General features: G+C 48.1%; 2 long non-coding RNA genes across 4 annotated transcripts in view; both read right to left on the reverse strand.

The window, feature by feature from the left end:
- Positions 1-1,005: 1,005 nt before the first annotated feature.
- On the reverse strand, positions 1,006-1,861 carry LOC106726289. Its single transcript, XR_001362328.1, has 2 exons — positions 1,822-1,861; positions 1,006-1,711 (listed from the first exon to the last, which is right to left on the reverse strand). It is a non-coding gene; the product is annotated as an uncharacterized LOC106726289 (long non-coding RNA).
- A 1,506-nt stretch (positions 1,862-3,367) lies between these two features.
- The window catches only part of LOC102251811, an 11,900-nt gene continuing 1,115 nt past the window's right edge, over positions 3,368-14,152 (reverse strand). The window contains exons 3-6 of one of the 3 annotated variants that reach the window (XR_001362327.1): positions 12,361-12,468; positions 11,445-11,628; positions 3,708-3,905; positions 3,368-3,449 (exon numbers count right to left, since the gene is read on the reverse strand). This is a non-coding gene — a long non-coding RNA (uncharacterized LOC102251811). Of the gene's footprint in view, positions 3,450-3,707; positions 3,906-11,444; positions 11,653-12,360; positions 12,469-14,152 lie in introns of all 3 variants that reach the window. The other 2 variants (XR_001362326.1, XR_001362325.1) reach the window with 2 other exon arrangements.

The following is a 14,152-nucleotide window of genomic DNA, read 5'->3' on the forward strand; positions in this document are numbered from 1 at the left end:
GTGTCCGAATCCTGGGTCGAGCCCCGCCCCCTGCTCCGTGAACCGCACACACAAGCCCGCCCCACGACCCTCCCAGGCCAGGAGCAGCCCCTATCCTCACAGCCGTCATCATCAAACAGCAACTGCAAGGAAGTCAGTGAAGTTTGCAGCCTTAGATGAATCCAAGCCGTTGCTGATAGAAACATGAGTATCTGGATTTACTGCCCATCGGACCCCGAGGGAGAGAACCTGACACAAAGCCCCGCAGGACCGTTATCTAGGGCTCAGCTGGGGGCATCCACTGTCATTCATGCCCGACTGCAACCGAGTCAGCCAGCCGCGGCATAATTCTAAACTGTACATCGCAGACTCATAATGCAATCATGTCCACAACAGTCGACTCTGATTCTTAAAAACGTCTATTTAAGGCCAAGACAGAGGAGGCTGCACACACCCAGGACGGAGGCTGGAGGCCAGAAGCCGGCGCAGGAGCCGCGTCCGGGTGTGACCTGTGACCGCCTCCTGCAGGCAGCTCTCCCTCCCAGAGAAGTTGCCTGCCCCGTGGGGGAGCGGAGGGGACTGGCCGGTCATACTCCTCGCCCCTCCCTCCATCCACAGAGACACCAGGGCCAGGCCATAGGCTCAGTGGCCCGTGAGCCCAGCTCCCGTGTGATGTTCCCTCTCGGGCTGAGGACACAGGAGGGAGGGAGGGAGGGAGGCCTAGAGGTGATTTTCGTGGCAGGAGGGGAAGCTGTGATGCTGTGGCCGTGGCCATGGCGACGGGCAGCATCCTCACCAGACTGCTGAGCACCATGGCACTGGTCCAGCCCCAAGCCTGGACCCTGGAGAGAGGAGGGTCCACGGGGCATTTGCCAAATAACGCAGCCATGGGATGGAGGCAGCCACGGGACGGGAGACGGGCGAGGTTCACCCTGAATGTAATCCTCCCAATGAACTGCAAAGCGAACACCAGCTCTGTGAGCTTGCAGTGCCGATGGACGAGGAACAGAAAACTCACAGTGCATCTTCAGGGATCACTGCAAATATAACCTGTATTCAGAACACTTCCCTGCCGTGGAAACGCGAGAGAAGCTTCAGGATCCCCAGACGCTGGCACTAAGCTGTGAGCCTGAGCGCGAGGCGCGTTTGGAAGACACTGTGCTGGTATCATCCCTGCAAGGACTGAAGAGCATCAGAGCGCAGTGCGTCCGTTTCCTCCCCGAGAATAAGAGCGAGCTCTTCCCCAAGTAAGTTACTCTGCAGGCGGAAAATGCGCGTCTGTCAGCGCTGCCATCTCAGGCCTTGCTCTGCAATCCCCGCCTTCTCTGGGCTGAAGTCGTTTTAAACAATGAGCTGTGGGCCGCGCCTCCTGCGGAATGGGATGGGCAGTCGGAGTTCTTTTCAGCAAATAAAGTCGCGATCCCTCTATTCAGGCCCGGAGGCCAGTGCCAGGTGGGGCTCAGCCGCTGGCACTAAATGTAAGGTTATTCCTCTGCCCTCTCTGCCCTTCTGGGATGTGGGTTTCAGCCCCACAGGAAGACGGACGCTTTCTGAACACACCGGTTAAAGAACCCGGTCTCTCTGAAGTCACTGAGCTGTTTGCAGGGCCAGGAAGGGCACGAGACAACCCTCAACCCTGGGCATGTCTCCCAGGCCGGCCTGGAAGCTGCTCAATCGCCTGTCCCCTCTTGGGGGGGGAGGGTAATAATTTACCTCTTTGCCTGCGTTCTACCTGCACCAACCCTGGGCATGTCTCCCAGGCCGGCCTGGAAGCCTCTCAATCGCCTGTCCCCTTTTGTGAGGGGGGGGGGGTAATAATTTACCTCTTTGCCTGCGTTCTACCTGCAACGCGCTCCCCTCGGAGGTCAGTGTGGGGAATGTTCCCGGGGAAGAGCAGCCTCGCTCCCCGAGCCCCTGAGGGAAGAACTGCTCTCCAGACCTGGTGTGAGCAGAGCCCTCCTGGCTCCATCACCGCTTCCCGGTTCTGGTTTTCCCTGTCATGGCCTCTCCCAGGCTGTCCTGCCTGCAGCTGCACCTGCCACCAGACCCTCAGGGTTTATCTGCACCACCTCCTGTTCCGTCTGAAATGGCCTGGTCGACCAGCTACCTGGCCTGTGATGGCTTCTGTCATCCACAGCCACTCATGGGCCTCCGTGACCAAGAGCCCTTTTGATGTTTTATCTACAAAGACATCCCAATACCCACGGTCATCTAGGTTTTATCCTATGCTATCTGCTTGGAGTTTGTAATTTTGTGTTTCACATTTAGGTCTGTGATCCATTTTGAGTTAATTCTGTGCTGGGTGTGAGGTCTGTGTCTAGCTTTACTTTTGTAAGAAGCTACCCAGTTATTCCAGCTCCCGTGGCTAAAGGGACTGTCCTTTCTCCGTTGTGCTGCCTCTGCGCCTCTGTCAAAGATCAAGTGACTGTATTTATGGGGTCTGTTCTTGGCTTTCTGCTCTGTCCCGTTGCTCTACTTGCCCATTATTTCACCAACAACCCCCCGCCCCCCATGGTCACGGCAGCTTTATGATAAGTCAAGACCCCCGAGTGTCAGGCCCTCCACTCTGTTCTCCTCCTTCAATACTGTGCTGGCCACTCAGGGCACGTGGCTTGTCTCCATAGAAACTTCAGAATCATTCTGTCGATAGCCACAAACCAACTTGCTTGAATCTGGTTGGATTGCATTGAATCTATAGGTCAAGTTGGGAAGAACGGACATCTGGTCAAGATTGAGTCACCTCCCCAGGAACGTGGACCATCTTTGCATCCATTCAGGTCTTCTCCGACTTTTCATGAGTGAGGTGGGTTTCCTTACATTTATTTTGTACATTTCTTAGTCTTAGGTCTCAGCGTTTCTCCTTATTTGGGTGCTTATGCCCATGGCGTTGGGTTGTTAACTTCAGATTTCAGTGGTTCTCGCTGGTGTGTCGGAAAGTGATGGCTTTTGTGCATTAAGTGTGAGCCCTGCAGCCCGTGCTGTAGCCACGTCAGTTCCAGGAGATTGTTGTTCTTGAGTCGTGAGCCCTGCAGCCCGTAGCCACGTCAGTTCCAGGAGATTGTTGTTCTTGAGTCTTTGGCATTTCTACACATACAGGCATATCTTCTGTGAGCAAAGACAGTTTATTTCTTCCTTCCCAAACTGCACAACAACTCTTACTATTTTGATAGCTAACTTTTAATTGCCAGGATCCGATTGTTAGATCTGATGATGATCACGTCCGATGATTAGAGGAGTAAGAGCTGTTTCCAGCGGGAAGTGGACGGGGGTGGCCCAGCGGGTCAGTCACAGACCCTGCTTACCAGGCTGGGAAGGGAGTGGCTGCGCTGGGAGGTGGGCATGGAGGCCTTGGGGTGGAGGATATCCTGTCGTGACTGCTGTTGGGGAGCTCGGGAGACAGACATACGAATGTTTGTGAGCTCTCTCACCTTGGTGACTCCTGTTAGCCAGTCATTATTCCTTCAGCGTATCTGAAATGCAGGTAATAGTAAATGTTATGTTCAAAGTTAGAAACCTTTACAACCATCAATTAATATATTTCTCTGCATATTGGCCTTGAATAGAAATTCGAGGCAGAAATAATGCTGACAATTTTATTAACCAATGTCACCCCAGTAAATTCAATAAAAAAGAAATAATGCTGAGAAATCCATCCCATTAAAAAGAAAGAGCAATTACTATGGGACCACATTACTATGTGGTCCCTCCACATAGTAATGAAAAATTACCATTATCCTAGTGAAAATGGAGTGCCAGCGCACATTCCTTCCTCCATCAATTATGACCCATTAAGTCCTAGGAAGTAATCTGGAAATGACCGGACTGCATCAGCGGCCCCATAGTCTTCTAAACTATAAGGTGTGCCTTTTGACCCCTAGTCACTCTGATGGGCTGTGTGACCTGGTGGGCGTGCTCTGAAAGACAATCTGGGGGGAAAAATATAAAAAGAACATAAAATTTCCTGTGATCAATGTCAATTCTCTTAAAAGTTCATAATGTCTATTTCAAAATGTCTCAGAATTAACCCTCCTGAGCCAGGCTTTCTTCTCGTGTTAAGAACTTATTCCCACTGTGACCTTGTTTCTACCTGTGCTGTGTTCCATTCCTGTGACGTCCCCACTGCTCACAGGGCTGCGGGACCAAACTTTGCTTGAACGTGTGCGGTCTGGGCTGCCTCCGTGTCACAGGCCCTCCGTTAAGTCCCCATCTCCAGCGGCCACAGAACTTGTTGAAAAGCCCAGGGTATTTGGGGGAGGGGGGGAGGAGGAGAGAGAGAACCATGAAGAGAGGGAGCCTGCCCTGGACGTGAAGGCACCCACGGGGATAGCAGCTGGGATGCCCAGTCTGAAAGAGATGGATGTGGGGACCTGTCCACTGAACACTCGTAACAGTCGATAACTTTCATCCGGTCACTGACTTGTCATAACTTCGCATCATTGTCGTCATTATGGCCCAGCATGTGTCTTTGCCTGTGAACGGAACCGTGACCTCCTTGGTTCATAGGTCGATGCTCAACCACTGAGCCACGCCAGCTGGGCAACATAGATGAACATTAAATACATATGACTAATGAAAGACAAACTTGAGAAGGCTGCATATTGTGATTCCAACTATGTGATGTTCTGGAAAAGGCAAAATTATGGAGACGATAAAAATGAGTGGTTAGCAGGGGTGAGGGGAGGAGGGATGGGCAGGCAGAGCACAGAGGATGTTCAGGGCAGGGAAACCATTTGTGATGCTATAATGATGTCATCATACATTTAACCCATAGAATGTGCAACACCATGACCCCTCACTCACACCGTGGACTCTGGGTGACGAGGTGTCAGTGCAGGCTCCTCGGCTGTAACAAATGTCCCACTGGGTGAGGATGCTGATGGAGGGAGGCTGTGCCTGTGTGGAGCTGGGGCCACATGAGAAATCTCTATACACTCCCCTCCATTTTGCCGTGAACCTTCTCTAAAATACCTAGTATGAAATCTTAATAAAAAATTCTATGCTGTATAGAGTGTAACCCACCGATTCTACCTGCCTGTGAAGAGAAATCCTCACAGTGTGCATGGAACACCTGTTTATGTATTTAAATATTATTCATGAGAGAGGCAAAATTGAAGGGCATAATTATAGCATCAAGAACCGTCACTTCCAGCTAGATTAGAGGCCGTGGCTGCTGAAGCTGGCGTAGGTGGGCCCTTACTGAGGAGTTTATGAGGTACAGTCAGCTGACGAGCAGATGAGGTCGCGACGAGGAGCCGAGTCCTGAGGAATTGCTGTCATCGCGCCTGCCGCCGAGTCGCGCCCAGAGATTCGTGGATTAATGATCTGTCATTTTCTGTAAACACGCATCTCCAACCCATGAACCCACAAGTATTGCATGAAAATTCCATTAAGTAGGGAATGCATTTCATGTGTGTTGATATCATGTCTAAAAATAGCAAGGGGCCAGTTCAAAAATGCCAGGGTTCCAACCACCATTGACAGAATACATTCCTTTTTCCATCAGTCAGGTTACATGAGCCCAGATGTCGGTCGGCATGGAGGGGCTGAGCAGACGGAGCACGCGGCCTGTCCGGCTGGCCTCCCCACCCAGGAATCTGCGATGTGTGGCTTCTTCATTTAGGACGTGGCCACTCTGAACTGAGAACATGAAATCTCTCCAAACATCCATGTAAGCCCGCGTCCAAACCTCAGGGTCTCATGCTCCATAAAGCCCGACTTTAGCTCACACTTAGCAAACCAATGGATACCCTAACTTCTGTTAACCAGTTAACTACCACACGTCCAAAACGGAAACCATCCCTGCACGCCACGATATTTTGAATTGAATTTAAAAAATCAATTTGCAATGAATATTATGAAAATAAATATATTACAATTCGGGTGTTCTTGAATATTTTCAGCTGAAAATTCTCATGAAAAATGACTTTAAAGTTGGTCAGGGCTGCCACTCAGGGAAAACATTTTTTTTTTAACAGATGCACGTGGCATGTGGGGAAGGTCCGTCGCTTGCGTCTTCAGACGCTCGTGGCATACAACGGGTTAAATTTTATACTTCTCAGCTTCTCTATGAAAACCCATGAGCCCTTGAAAACACAGATTTGGGTGGGATCCAGGACTTCAGGAAGAGGAAAGAATTCAGTGGCTGCCCTGGAAGAGAATCAGAAAACAAACTCAAGAGGGGAGTTGCGGTGTTTTTGAACTTAACTCCGGGCTGTCCTTTGGAATGAAGGCCGAGCCAGAGTGCAGCTTCCTGAACGTGCAAAGGAAAGCGTCTATACAGAGATCTGGAGCCAAAGCACGCTGGACATAAACCCAGGAAGTTTAACTGACCTAGAATGTGGCATATTACAAATTATAAGGACCATTTTCGGGGAAACACAAAGTAATAACAAGACAAGGCCACAAACACTGTGTGAACTAAAGCCAATTATTACATTTCCTGTCCCAGTGCCTTTACTTGTGACGTTAAAACAGCAGCCACAGGGAACCCGGGAAAGTGAGAGAACCCTTCTGATCTGAAATGAGGAACGTTAGAAGACAGCTGAGAGAGAGAGAAACACAGACCATGGTTAGCATAATAGCCTTTCCATTTATTAGCTTGCATTAATTCTGTGTGCCACTGGAAATGTTTATCTTCCCAAAGGTGTCATAAAAATAAAATATTTAGGAAAGAGTGCATATATATGCTTTTAATTACTAACATACATATATCTATATCTATATCTATCTATCTATCTATCTATCTATCATCTATCTATATATATATGCCCTTTAAAATGAAGAATGTTTCCTTTATTTATTTTTTAAATGAAGGATACTATTTTTCACGGAGATTTCTTCTGTGTCTTGGTTGATTAAACATCATAGAATAAAATATTTTTAGATGAATAACTTTAACATAGCTAATTCATAATTAATACTATCATTAACATATCTCAAATGTACTAGAACACTGGAGACCATTTTTCAATAAAAGTTACTATGGGTTTAGATAAGTTCTCCTTTAAGAATAAAAATGATAAAATCTCTGTAATTTTAATATTTATAACTTCTAATTTTCGTATGGCAAAAGTAAGATTCCTTTTTCCAGAGGTAAAAATTCCCAATGCTGTGCACCGGGCAGCGGGCAACGTCCTATTTGCTTCCTGCTGGTTGATGGGGCCGTTTCATGAACTCAGCAACCTGGACCACAGGTGTCCTGGGACCCGGTACAGGTGGGCCGTGGGGACCTGGGGTTTTTAGGAGGCAGGTCTTTTTCGGCGCCTTATCTTGTCCTTCCAACAAGGCTGTGCGTGTGCAATAGCTTTTCCCCCGCTTCCTGTCCTGCTGTGGTCCCTCCACATCCATCTCATCGTCCCATCCCCCATGTCCAGGCTGGTCTCCCAGGGATCTGCTCTCTCCGCCTTGCTTCTCTGAAGCTGTGCAACCACCGACTCAGAAGTCCCTTCTCTAGGGGAGAGTCCCTCCTTTTCCAGGAATAAAAACACCTCCTCCCACCCCCTGTGCTGCACACTTACATTTTTTATCTTGTTATGACATATACCACAGCCCATCCATAAAAATAAATTTACCTCCACAGGAGACATTTAGAAATAGACAAGGGCCCTATAAAGCAGGCAGGTTTATTAAAATTTGAAAGAGTACATAGAGTATTTGCAAGAAGGTGAGTGGGAAAAGTGACAGCAAGACAGTGTGCAATGCTGTGTGACCATTTCCCTGTGGCATCCGTGAGCTATTTACCATGTGGGCACAGGTGAGGTCGTGAGGCCACCAGGGGACTCCCAGGTTGCACTCGTAAAGGGGCGGATTCTTATGCTCAAACTTGATTAAATTCCACCGTGTTCATACACAGCTACTGACGCAGGACAGGCAGGAGGCCGAGGGACAACACACAGCTCAGAACCAGGCTCAGACAGCACAGATTTGGGAAATAGCAAATAGGGTATTTGAAATAACTGAGATGAGTATATTAAGGCCTCTCATAAAAAGGGCAACATTCAAGAACAGATCAGTGATATAAGCAGAGGTGGAAACCAAGAAAGAAAAGGAAATGCTTAAATCAAAAATTCTCTAATGGAATGGAAACCTTTGATAGCTCATGTGATTAAATTCCATAAAATATTATTCATTGTCTTATAGACTTGAATGTCAGTTATTTTTAAAATATATTTTTATTGATTTTAGAGAGAGGAAGAAAGAGGAAGAGAGAGGGAGAGAAACACCAATGACAGAGAAACATCGATCAGCTGCCTCCTGCATGCCCCCTACTGGGGATCAAGCCTGCAACTAAGCTACATGCCCTTGACTACAATTGAACCTGGGACCCTTCAGTCCAAGGGCCAACACTCTATCCACTGAGCCAAATCAGTTAGGGCTAAATGTCAGTTAATTTTAACACAATTACCTACCTCCATAGCTTTTATTTCTTCCAATATGTGTTTCATGTGGGGTCTGCTTAAAGAAGGTCATTTTTATTTTTCATTAAAGCCTGATTATGATATTCTCTCACTTTTTGTCTATAATGGGCTTGTTCTTTTTTAAAAACTATATATATATACATATACATATTTTTACTGATTTCCGAGAGGAAGGGAGAGGGAAAGACAGAAACATCAATGATGAAAGAGAATCACTGATCGGCTGCCTCCTGCACACCCCGTACTGGGGATCAAGCCCGCAACTTGGGCATGTGCCTTTGACCTGGGAATCAAACCCGGGACCCTTCAGTTGGCAGGCTGACGCTCCATCCACTGAGCAAAACCAATTAGGGCTGGCCTTGTTCTTTCTTCGTAAGTTCCAGGAGATTTCCAGAGGTTGGAGTTCAAGGTCAGTAGCTATTTCTCTCAGCACTTTACAAATGTGATTCCATGGTCCTTGATTCTGAGATTACAGCTGGGAAAGCAGTGTCTCGATTCTGTGAATGCGCCTTAAAAATGAGCTCTGTTGCACTTCCCGCTATAAATAGCTTACTTCTCTTTTCATTCCTGTGCTGTAGTGCACCTGAGATTAGTCTTCTCTTTATTTATGCTCCCCAGGTTTTATTGCTCATCTGAATCTTTGACTTGGTAGGATATATTGTTTTGAAAAATTGGTATATTTTCTTTATGACTTGGCCTTTTTTCCCCTTTTCTCAGACTCCAAACACAGTTTGTTCTTCCATGATTTATTATATTACTTTATCACCCTTTCATCTTTCATATTCTTCTTGACCAATGTGTTGAGACTGAATGTTTTCTTCTGATTTAACTGCCCGTGCACAAATCTCACCTGTCACCAAATGCTCCCTTCAACTCACCTGTAAGAGCCTGCAGGTTCTTAATTTTAGAAATTGTTTTCACCAGAATTTCCAAATTTTATTCTCTGCAGTTAAAATTCTCCATCTTGTCAACTAATCTCTTGGAAGTATTTTATTTTTTCTAAATCAGTGTCCGGTAACCAGCGTCCAAAGCTCCCGCCGTTTGATTAGTCCTGGTTAAATTTGTTTTTAAGCCATGAATGTTGTCTCCTGTGTGTTTGCAAACATCTGAGAAACATACAATCCTATATAATAAAGAGTAGTATGCAAACTGTCCCCTTCACTGGGAGTTGTCCGGGAGTTCAACCAGGGGGCGGGGCCGGCCGGGGGAAAGGAGGGAGTACCGACAGGCAGCCGGCAGCCACTAGGGGCCCTGCCAGTGCACACATTTTGTGCGCTAGGCCTCTAAGGTATATAAATAATGTTAGAGAAAATTTGGGACTCTGGGTAGCATCGTCTTTCCCCAAAGAGGAGTCACTTGTGACGGGCGGGTGGCTGGTCAGAGGCGGGTTGTGGGCTGAGGTTGGTCTACAGTGCTGCCATCTTTGCATGCAACCTGCTCTCCTTCCTGGTCATTTGACGTCTGGGGTGCATCCAGTACCCTTCATTAGTGGGTCCTGAGTTCAAATTTGTGTCCCTTCAGGTTCTGAAGATTTAAAAATTATTTTCAGAATTTCTCAACCACTTTGACTACATTTCACTCAGCTTCTCCTGGTACGTGATCAAACTCACGAAAGGAAGAGTGGCCCCCGTCTGTCCTGCTCCATTTTCCCTTCTTTGGGGGAGCTTCCTCACTGCCTTGTCCGTTCTCTGGTATCTGTCAGTTTTGGCTTCTGCATTGTTTTATGCAGGTTCCCAGGTGTTTTGTCTGCAGTGAGCAGTGGAAGTCCTCCTCAGCTCTGCATGCCCTCTGGTTAGGAAAAGCCTCCGGTGACAGTGATGTGGGTGAGGACCTCAGCAGGACAGGAGCAGACCTCCCCAGGCACCTGGAGCAGCTCTGCAGCCCTTCCTTCCATGCACAGCTGCCTGTCAGCCGATGGAGCCACCTGTCAGTGATGGGCAGCATGCAGGGCACCTGCTGGGCCACCACTTTCTCCTGCTCATGTGCTGCTCTCTCTACAGAGATCATGACATGGGTCCAGGATTCACACAGATGTGTCCTTGGTTTCCTGCATCTACTGTTCCTCCTAGGATGGCATTGCCAAACAGATGAGTCATATCTGCAATCCTGTGCACACCCCTGTGCACACCCTTCGCCATGGCTCCTTGTCGCAGACCCTGGACAGCGCCTGTCTGTGAGTCACGTCATTGCAGACACAGTCACTGTTCTCCAGCCCTGAACCCCCCTCACCGGCTAGAGAGGCGAGTGTGCAGCTTCGGGAGGAGTTGGGGACCATGTGTTCCTGTTCAGCGCCAACGGGAGCCCAAGTGCCCAGACAACCCCTCTCCATGTTTCTCTGACGGTAGAAGAAGATGGCAAGTAAAACAGAATTCTTATAAAATGCTGAATATTTTTTGTGATAGATTTCCAAGGCAAAAAATAGAAACTATATTAGAAAAGTGGGCCTGGCAAGAGGAAAGATCCAATGCTAAGCACCTGTCAACATTCCGAATTGCCTTTGATTTTATGCCTGAGAGAGTTTAAAATAGCCACACAAACCTCAGTGAAAAGCAAGTGTATAAGTGAAATAAAATAAGAAATTCTACTACTGTATAAATAATTGGAATTCCATTACATAATAGATTAGAGAGAAGAAAGTGCAGATTCCTTAATATAAACAGAGGGGCCTGTGCAGGATGTGCTCGTCCCGGGCAAGAGACGGAGAACAACGTGAAGCTACTGCTGCAGGTAAAGCTCCCACGGACCAGTTCGATGCAGCCTCTTTTAAAAACAAATGCTCTTCGTGGCTGTGGAGATATTGTTAGGATGGGCCACACTCTTAAAATGATGAAATTGACATTGGTGTAAATAGACAGAGGATGAAGGAAATAAAGTATATGCTCTTATAATAAGTTCTATTGGACAGAGTAATTCTTAAATCAAGAGAATTTCTTAACCTCATGCCTATGTTGTTCAGTGTTAGACAATCTTGGTAAAGGTAATTATTAAGTTACATTAAACAGCTTGTAGTGAAAGAAATCGCAGGAGAGAAACACAACAGGAACATACTTGATGAAAAGGAGGCTGGACTTCTTCTACGGTGGGACAGCGATGAGACACTGCACACCCAGGGCCAGCCTTCTGCCCTCACCACGCCACACCCCTCGCGGGGGTCTCTTGGATGCTTTCCTCGGGACTCTGTGAACGAAGACGGTTTCCACAGACAGAACCGTGTCCTGTGCGTGTCTGTCTCCTTTACAGAAAGAGAAATATGAACCTGGCAAGTTAAAAAATCAAGAAATTTACATCTTCCATAAAAGATCTATTTATTAGGCAAACGCAATCTCAAGCTTCAGAAAAGACTTGTGTAAACAGCTGGTTTAATAGAGCAGAAACATCCATATTAGGAAAAGTAATTTGAGCTGCACAGCCACACTGATTGGGCCTGAACCGGCTGTAGATTCTCAGACAAAATGTTTCTGGCCTTTAAACCTTTTCAAGACGCAATATTCAATGTGCAATGCAGTGCAGAAAGGCGGGCTATGACACCTCCCAGAGTGAAATACAAGCGCTGTGTTGCTGTCCACGGCTGACGCACACTTCTACCTGAGCAGGAGGAGTGGGAAGCAGAGGGAATGTTGTCTGTGCATTAAAAGGAAGAGGGCCTGGGAGAGATGGGCTGGGACATTATAGAAGTAGTAATAGTTATTATCATTTATTAAGCAAAAGCATTCACTCGGCACAATGCACGGGCTTTAGGGCATATTATCACAAATCCTAGGAACCACCCATCAGAAAGGCATTATTAGCCACTTTTACACACAATAAACTAAGACTTGGGCAATTAAATAATAACCCCCAGGCCACGCTGCTGTGAGGGAAATCGTTCATGTTCAAATCCAGTTTTCTCTCATCTAAAACCCGTTTTCCCAGAGCCGCCTTCCAAACACGTGCTGGAAACTCTGTCCTCAGCACCTGTGCTCACCTCCTCCATTGGTAACATATTGTTACTGATTCAATGTCCCCGAAGAAGACAGGGACTACACTTGTTTCCCCGAACTCTTCTTTCTCCTTTTGCATGAAAGGTCTTTGTCTAGGAACAGAAAGTTTTGCAGTCACTGCATTTGATTATGTGTTGTCCTTGGGGTCTCTATACAAATACTAGAGGCCTGGTGCACGGATTCATACACTGGTGGGGTCCCTCGGTGTGGCCTGCGGGGATTGGGCTGAAACCGGCAGTCCAACGCCGCCTGCCCTCCTGCTCATCCTGGCTCCACTGCGCCTGCCGCAGGCTCATGCCCAGTCAGTCCCGATTGGGAGAGGCTTGCGCCACCGCCCGGCGTCTGGTGCCCTTGGGTCAGCTGAGCAGCGCTCCTGATGTGGGAGCGCACTGGCCACCAGAGAGCAGCTCCTGCCTGAGCGTCTGCCCCCTGGTGGTCAATGTGTGTCATAGTGACCGGTCGTTCAGGCTTTTATATATACAGACTGGAGGCCCAATGCATGAATTCATGCACAGGTGGGGTCCCTCAGGGTGGCCTACGGGGATCAGGCCCCAGCTCATGCCCCCAGCCTCACAGCCCTGCAGCCCGCCTGGCACCCCACCATGGCCTGGCGCTGCCCCTTCACCTGCTCCACCATCCCGCCTGTGGGGTGATCGGTCAGGGCCAGGCCCCCTGCCGCCACCAATCGCTGTCTGCGGGGCGATCAGTGGGGTGATTGGGCCCCGCTCGCATCTGCCTTGGCCTGGTGCTGCCTGCTCATCTGCTCCACCATCCGGCCATGGTCCCGCTCTCATCACGGCCCATCAGGACTGGCAGCACCGCCACTGCCAGCCCTGCGTCGCCGACACCCACCATGTTCCACGCCGCCCCCAGGTGGTCAGCGCACATCATAGCGAGCGGTCGAACTCCCAGTCGAGGGGACAATTTGCATATTAAGCTCTTATTATATAGGATAGACAACACCCCCCAAACGTTTTCATCACTAGTTACTAAATGAGCTGTCAGGACAGGCTCATCAGTTCATTCACATTGCAATCGTTTCCACAGATAACACATGACTAATGCCCTGGAGAGGCTCAGATCAGACTGGCAGGACATAAATCCCACCACATCGGCACAGCGCAGTGTGGCCATGCAGTCACAAACTCCTCTGTGAGCACGAGGGTAGAGATGCACTGATAGAATATATTTTTACTGATTTCAGAGAGGGAGGAGGGAGGGAGAAACATCAATGATGAGAGAGAATCATGCATCGGCTGCCTCCTGCACGCCCCCTACTGGGGATCAAGCCTGCAATCCAGGCCTGTGCCCTTGACCTGAATCGAACCCAGGCGCTTCAGTCCACAGGCCAATGCTCTATCCACTGAGCCAAACCAGCTAGGGCTGCACTGATAGAATATTGAAAAAATAAAGTGGAAATGAGGTATTAAATTGTTGGGTTTTATCTCTAAAGCTTTTATTACCCATGATTATGGATTTTTCACAAGCACATTTTAAAATAATTTTTTAAAGGCAATCTAATAAAGAACCCCCAAAATAACACATTTAGCTATTCCATGGTGTACAATTTTCTCACCTAAAATCCAATGGTGTTGACTAAAACCTCTCAGTTCAACAGGTACGAATATATGAAAACTCATTTTGTTGCAAACATCGTGGAAAAGGTGGACCGGTTCCCACAGCTCGGGACCTGGTACCGGCCTCGTGCTGCCACCTGCTGGCGCCCCCGTTAAACTGCGGCTCAGCTGTGAGCCAGTGGACGCCCGCTCACCTGGC

The sequence above is a fragment of the Myotis brandtii genome, unplaced genomic scaffold, assembly GCF_000412655.1.
Source record: "Myotis brandtii unplaced genomic scaffold, ASM41265v1 scaffold247, whole genome shotgun sequence".
Taxonomy (NCBI): domain Eukaryota; kingdom Metazoa; phylum Chordata; class Mammalia; order Chiroptera; family Vespertilionidae; genus Myotis; species Myotis brandtii.